General features: G+C 32.1%; 1 pseudogene; it reads right to left on the bottom strand.

The window, feature by feature from the left end:
* Positions 1-489: 489 nt before the first annotated feature.
* Positions 490-608, bottom strand: LOC111737868 (annotated as a pseudogene).
* Positions 609-8,253: the final 7,645 nt, after the last annotated feature.

Raw genomic sequence — 8,253 nt, 5'->3', positions numbered from 1 at the left:
TTTAACATTTTTTTATAAATCTTAATAAAGACCTTCCTGTTTTGTATTTTTTCCTCAGAAAAATTTGTAGTTGGCCTATTTATAGAGAATTTGTCAAAATGAACAGTAGTTTTTTTTTTTAAATGTAGAAACTAATGTCCAGAAGGATCCATATAACTTGGACTTCTCCTATAATATAGTTAAACACTATTTGTTGGTAAAACATCCAATTACCAATAACTAAAATACTAAAACATTGGATGAATATCAATATTCCACATGATGAATCAAGTAGTTACATACCTTCTCTTAATCTCATTTTTCTCATCTGAAAAATGAAGATGTTGGCTCACATAAACTCTAAGTACTTTTTATTTTAATTAATTAATTCCTTAATTAGTTTGTTTATTTATTTATTTTTAGGTGAGGCAACCTTTGGTTGACCTCACAGATTGCAAGGACTTTGTCAGCTTACAATCTCTTTTTCTTTTTTTTTTTTTAATTTTTTTACTCCTACACCACCTGGTCTTCCTGGGTGGTCTCCCATCCAAGTACTAACCAGTCCCGACCCTGCTTAGCTTCCAAGACCAGATGGGATTGGGCTTGTTCAGGGTAGCATGGCCGTAGACTCTAAATACTTTTTAAACTCAATTTTTATGACGGTCCTAGCCCTTATACTATACACCTGAGTAAAAATAATATTGATATTTAAATAGGTGCTTATCTTCCCAAAATATGTGGTGAAGAATGATGGAGTAATGTCATCATTGCCATTTTTATGATCTTTTAAACTGGCATGTGCTACATTTGAAAGCGGACAATATTCTTTAGTTCTGTGTTTTAAAAACTTGACCCTAAAAAGAGTTTTATAAAGAAATGAGTTGAAAAGAAATTGTATCGAGATAGTAATTAGTTACCATTCCTGCAGTAATCTAGTTTTCCAACAGCCTACCTCCCCTACCGCCACCATTCCTTCATGCTGAAAACTGAAAAGAAACGGGCTAGTGCTGTATTTTCTCTCATAGTCTGAAAAATTCTGGATTCTTACATTAAAAACCCACAGCCTTTTTCTTCCTATTTAGTACCATTCTATGTTAGGAGAAGTTATTCTCTTCTTCTATTTTATTTCTTTAGCTGGAGCTAGTGAAACATTATCTACACTGGATATATAATCATCATCAACTTGTCTAATTTCCTTAGCTATTTCATCTCTGTTAGTAATATGATCTTGAGGAAAACTGCAGTCTTTTGAGTATCAGTTTCCTCATCTGTAAAATTATCAGGTTTGACTAAATATGAAATAACCTATTTCATTTCCAAAACTGAATAAAATTTAGACAAAGTAATGTACAAGTATTAAAAGATATTTAATTGATAAATATTGATTGAATACCTATTGTGTGCTGGATGTACAGCAGCCAAGGTGTCTCCCAGGTTAATACATGACATCTGTCCTTTAAAGGTTCAAAGTCTAATGAAAGAGAGGGGAGCCCACAAAAATACTTAGAGTAGAATGGAATAGTGCTCTTAAGGAAATGTGTAACAAATGCTAGTGAACATTACAGTGAAGTGGTTAACACACACTAGGGGTATAATGGTAAATACAGTGTCTCAGATGACTCTGGAAAGATAACAGGAGACCCTAAGCAGAGAAGAGAGGGAAAAGCATTTCAGGAAAAGATAAGGAAGCTCAAAAAGTAAATTGCATACTGAATAATGAACAGGTTGCCAGAGAGAAGACAGGAAGGCAATGGCAGATGAGCCTAAACAAGTAGGTTAAGCTAACACTGAGAAGGGCTTCATAAATTCTGCTAAGACATACGAACATCTTAAAAAGTATGAATTATTGAAGATTTTAAAACAGGGGAATGATGTCGTCAGAACTGCTTTTAGAAAGACAACTTTCCTAGTACTATGGAAAGTGAATTGGAGCAGGGAAACACCAAAGAAAATAGTTGTTGATATCAGACACCTATAAAAATTTAGTTATTATCTGATGCATATTACTTTGCAGATTGCTAAGGCAGAAGTAGTGACCTTTAGTGGACAATGAGTATGACATTCAGAGCTTAGATCTCATCAGAATGTGGAACTGCTGCATGTAAAATCGGATGATGAGATGTGTTCTCTGCAGAGCGATAAATCTCAGCTCTGGACATTATGGGGAATTCTCAAGAAATTAGCCTCAGAGAATTTCTTACAGAAGATTTATTATATTGGCAGTCATTATGCAACCATTTTACTTTTGGATTGTGTTTGTTTATATATATTTTAATCCAGCATAGCAGTTTCTAATGAAACTTTCTATGCTGATAGAATGTTATAAACACATTATCCAATGTAGTAGCTACTGGTAACATGAGGCTACTGAGCATTTAAAATGGGGCTAGTGTGACTAAGGAAATTCAAATTTTAATGTTATTTAATTTTAACCTAATATAAATATTCATATATGACAGTAGATACAGCTAGGTGCTACCAAATTGGACAGCACCATTCTAGCGTATCTATACACATATGGCTGCTTTTGAGACAGGAATAATTTATATTATAAATGATTATTTGGTATAATGTTATCATTTATACGTGCCTCCATGAAAGTTAATTAACTTAAAATACTGGCATTTTAGAAGGTTAAAAACTGCAAGAAAATATGTCAATGGCAGGAAGAAGATAAATTACTTTAGCTTTTCTTTCAAAAAGAAGGATAAGAGATGTTATTTACTGATTAGTATTTTATGACTATGTATTGAGCCATATATATATATTTATATAATCTCAAATAATACTCATAAGAACCCTCAGAGATTAGTTCTCTGTTAATGTCCATTTGACAGATGAAAATCTACAGCAACAAAAGAGCATTATTGCCCAGGAAACATATAGTACATTATAGCCAAACTTCTATTAATAGTAATGATAATAATAGTAATAGTAATAATGACAACAATTAATACTATGCAACAGAACAAATTCGTCTGATTCCAGGTCCAAATATTATGAACATATTATACTGTTCCTTTTTGTTCAAATAAACTTCTTGAGAATTTTTATTCATGTTAATTTTATTCAGGATTAGTAATCATTGGTGGCACATGTCAGAAAACCAAATACAATATGACTTAAGCATGAAAGTGACTTATTTGGATCATATAACTGAAAAGTCCAGGACATAAGGTACATCAGATCACAATTGATGTCACCAGGGTCTCTTTCTCTCTCTGTTCTACTTCTTATGCTGGTTACAGCATTTCTTCACATCTTGCTAAAAATATAAGTCCAGCAGGAAAGTACACCTACCTATCACAAATCTCAGTAAGTCACTTCATTTCACTGGCCCTTGTGGAATGATATGAGCATCACAGAATTAGTCACTGCAGTCAAGGGAAATGCACATTCTCGAATTGTTAAACCTCGGTTCTTGTTCTTATCCACTTGACTTGGACAATACAGATTAAAGAGTAGAGCTGCAGAAGGGGACTTTTAGAAAGCTATCCAGATTTGGAAACAGGGACAGGGGTGGAGTGGTTAATGGATGCTGAATAAACAAAAAGTAAAAATATATAGAGAATAGGCTTTCAGGTTATAAGGTTTCTTGGAAACGAGTCTTCATTTTCAGTTGAGAAAGAGCACATTATTTATACTACTAGAAATTTGTAGGAGAGGAATGCTGGAGACTGAACTGTGTCTCCCCCACCAAATTTATATATTAAAGCTGTAATTCCCAAAGGAATGGTATTTGATGATGAGGTAATTAGGGTTAGATGAGGGTGGGCCCTTATGATTGGATTGCCCTCTCTCTATCATGTATGGACACAGCAAGACTATGGCCATCTTTGAAAAGAGAGTTCTCACTGACCCTTCACCTTGCTAATGTTAACTTCCTATATAACCATCATATATTGATCAAAGTTAGGAAATTAACATTGTTACAGAACTATTAACTAAACTACAGACTTTATCCCTATGTCCCCAGATTCTTCCCTCAGAAATCTACTCTTTATCTGTTCCGGGTTGCAATACAGAATACTACATTGCATTTGGTCATTATGCCTCCTTGGTCTCTTATGATTCCTTGTCTTCCGTGACTTTGACAATTTGCAGAATATCATTTGGGTATTTTCTATAATGTCTCTCAAAGCATGTCTTATGTTTTCCCATAATAGTGTGAGGTTATGGATTTTGGAGAAGGATACTCCTGACTATTGCATCATATCAGAGAGCATATGGTCTCAAAACGACTTGCTACTGATGATGTTCAGCTTGATCCCTTAATTAAGGTGGTGTCTACCAGTTTCCTCCCAAGAAAGTTACTGTTTTTCCTCTTCTATGATCTATTCCATAGAAGCCATTTACTAAGTTGAGCCCTACTCAAGAAGAGTTGCATCAAATTATAATTCCTGAAGAAGGAGTATAAAAGAATTTGTAGCCCTATATTAAAACACCAGTAATTAGTAAAATCTGGGGGAAGTACTTTGAACCTATGCAAATATCCCGTTTCTCCTTAATGCCCACTAATTTTAACATTAATCACTGTATCTTGCCTGTAATAATTACTACTGTTTTTTTTCTTTTTTTAACAAAAAAAAGAATTTTACAGGTTTTCAGGAGAGTCTAACGTAACATAATATTGGTTAACTTATATCTGAAATTATTTGCTATAAATGTTTCAAAGGTTAAAAAAATATGAGTCATAAATAACAAGATTACGTCAAGTTATTGTATTTTTGTTGTTCTCAAGGTGCAATAACACATAAGCACTTATCAGGTAATGCACTATTTAATGAGTAAATAGTCTAACACACTTAAATTACCTTTTGAACCTCTTCCCAGGGAAAGTCTTAATTAAGTTATGCAGACATATTTGGAAAGACAAGCAATGAGAATCAAGTGTTGAGTTCATTTAAATACACATTAACCATTTTTATTTTTGTAGAATTATCTGGTTGAGCATGGAAAATACAACAGAAATAACTTATCTCAATAACTTAGGTATAAATCCATTTGTCTTTTGTTTTATTTCTTTTGGAAATGAAAATGATAGGTGAATAAATGCAAGCAGCTAAAAAATAAAAAAGAGAGGTTTGACCTGAACTTTCTTATTTTCATGAACGCATTGATCAAATTCATCACATCATCTCATTAATCTTTGTAAAACATAGCCCGTAATTTTGCACATGCTGACTTCACCAAAATTTTTATATTCTTGAAAGTTATCAAAGTAATTGGATGAGTCCTAAAATATTCCAGTAAATCTTAGACAATACCCTCACATCTGCTACAAGTTTTCTCTTTATCTTTCTGTTAATTGTTTTATTAAATGATTTCTACCTGTTTGTTGAAATATCAATATTCATATTTTCTCTGGACTTGAGGAAAGAACAATGTACAAAGTTGGTTATGAAGTCATTCAAAGTTCAGTTCTCTCTGAAGCACAAACTGTTGTATGCTCTAAAAGACCTTTGTCATTTGGATTTCTGATCCCAAATATGCTTGCTTGTTGCATGGAAATATTTGTATTTATCAAGCACTCACAGAGTATATAGTAAGTAATTGGCATCATTTAAAGCATTTTACAATTATTAACTCATTTAATCTTGTGTATGTTTATGTATGTATTTGTGGGTATATGGGTATGTGTGCTCACGTTTGCTGCTGTGTAGGTGTTAGTGGCTGAGAAAATGTATCAAGCTAGAAAATTTTCTTTCAAAATGTTTAATGTCTAGATAGTCAATCTATTTTATAGGTTTCCTACTCTAAATAGTTTGCTTTCTGGATATGAACCCTGTTATCTTTTATTCAGCCTACTTTCATAATGTACAGGATCCAAATTGTTTAAAATATACTTGGAACCAAAAGACATGTCTTTATTGAATCTGGAGGATATTGAACTGTTTGAACAAATATCTAGGGGCTCTGAAAAATACATCTCTAAAAATAAAGTTTGAGAAGTGAGTAAACACAAGATATTGAACTTTTTAAAGAAACACATTCTTAGAGATTTGCCTTTAATATCGTATTCATTGGGAAATTGAGAATTTAAAATTTAAAATATATAAAATTTAGAACAAATTTTAAAGTAAATTAACAGGAACATATAAAAAATGTATAATAAGTAATAAAAAAGTTTCCAGATAGACAACTTTTATCTGAAGACCTGCCCAGCACTGATGGACAATCTAACTTGTACCTCTTGATCTTTGTGCTCTAAACTCATATTTCAGATTCTATACTATAATAATAAATCATTTCAATATTACTGACTAAATATAGTAGTGTATAATTTTCCTACAGATTTTGAATACAGTACTAAAAAGCATAAAAAAATGCATATTACAAAAAAAAAATCCATATTCATCACTCAGCTAAAAAAGCTCCAGCTCTCCTCTTAGATTACATATCTTCCTCTCAGCCATACTAACTACTTCATTTCATGAAAATCATTTCTTTTTCTTTATATATTTACCACATAGATCTTTAAAAATATATACTGCAATTTTTGCCGGCCTTTAAACTTTATATAACTGTAATCTACATAATTTATTGTAACACACTTAATTTTCTCAGAAATATATTTTGGATGTGCACCCATATTGGTCCATGAAGCTTTATTTCATTCATTTCACACCACTAATTTTTTTAACTGTTTTTGAGATATGTGTACATGTTTGTTTGTATGAGTGTGTGTGTGTGTGTGTGTGTGTGTGTGTGTGTGTGTGTGTGTGTATTTATAAACCTGCAATGAATAAACAGCCTTGCTCACAACCTTTGGTGGAATTGAGAGTAGAATTAATGGGCTTGTAGCTTAGGCACATAGTTCTTTTGTCCAAGTAATGTCACGAGATACCAATTTATTCTCCCAACAGACCTTGCATTTTGTAAATATAATTGTGAAATGATATTTTGTGGGCTTTACTTTGCATTTACCTGATTATTAATGAGCTTTAACATCTCATCCATGTTCCTATGAAATTCCTATTATTTTTCCCATTTTTTTTTTTATTGTTTGGTTTTTCCCTTTACATTAAATTACAGAGTGCATTTTATATTCAGGGGATTAATTCTTTCCTGAAAGTATATGACATCCTCATTCATTTGTGACTCATATTTTAACTTTCTTTTTGATTCTTATTGTACAGAAGTTATTAATAGTAATATCATTACCAAATGTATTGATGTTCAACTTTATAATTGCACAGTTTGCCTTGTTTAAAAGACCATTCCCTAAAATAAAGCTATATTTTCTTATGTTAATTCTAAGATGTGTCCTTTCACAGATAATCCTTTAATCTATACTTAATTTGTTTTCTTCTTTATAATGTGAGGTAGAGATTTAACTTCATGTATTTTCAGTTTTTTTCCTGTATAAATTAATAGTTCTCCCACAACCATGTATAAATAGTCCATTCTTTCTCACACATATACAAAAGCTACTTTATTAAAAATAACTTTCATTATGTGTGGGTTCATTAATGGGCTTTTAAATGCTGTTTAAATTTTTAATTCCTGTATCTATGTACCAATATTACACTGAATTAGATTTTGGCAAACTATGACTAATGGGTCAAACCAGTTTTTGTTCAACCTCTGAGGTAATAATGGCCTTTTACATTTTTAAGTGATCAATGACTCAAAAGAATGATAACATTTCATGGAAAGTAAAAATTACAAATATTTAAATTTTGGTATCTATCAATAAAGTATTCTTATTGGAACCCAGTGAGTCCAATTGTTTGCATATGACCTATGGCTGCATTAGCGCTATAATGGCAGAATTGAGTAGTTATGAAAGAGATACTGATCCTAAAATATTTACTCTCTACCTCTTTACCAAGAAAATATATTGACCCCTTTCCAATTTAAAGACAGACACATTTTTTTGCAGTCCCCTTTTTCCTGGAAAGTTTATTTCTACTTCACCTTTACAACAAGGTAGCTCTACAGAGTCTAGTTTCTTTGTGCAGGTTTCCTATTAGACTCCCACACTAGTGGGGTTCTGATTTTTCTCCTGTTCCCTATGCCCCATGTAGTTGTTAAAACACAACTCAGGTTATCCTGAATAAAGTGGAAATTGGAAGGGCAAAAACTGGTCTGTTAGCACAGACTTTTTGCACATCATTTTGCCTGTACAAACTTCTTCCTTTATGTGCCTACTTAGCATTTACAAACAATTTTTAAATTGTTGAATCCAGACTTTCAGCTGTTTAATCAGGAGGGCTGTCTGCATTATCTAGTATGTCATACTGCCTAAAATGTAAGTCTATATTATATTTT

This window comes from Pteropus vampyrus, unplaced genomic scaffold (assembly GCF_000151845.1).
Source record: "Pteropus vampyrus isolate Shadow unplaced genomic scaffold, Pvam_2.0 Scaffold31, whole genome shotgun sequence".
Classification (NCBI taxonomy): Eukaryota; Metazoa; Chordata; class Mammalia; order Chiroptera; family Pteropodidae; genus Pteropus; species Pteropus vampyrus.
The sequence above is the reverse complement of the archived record's forward strand: the minus strand, read 5'-3'. Positions and strand labels throughout refer to the sequence as shown.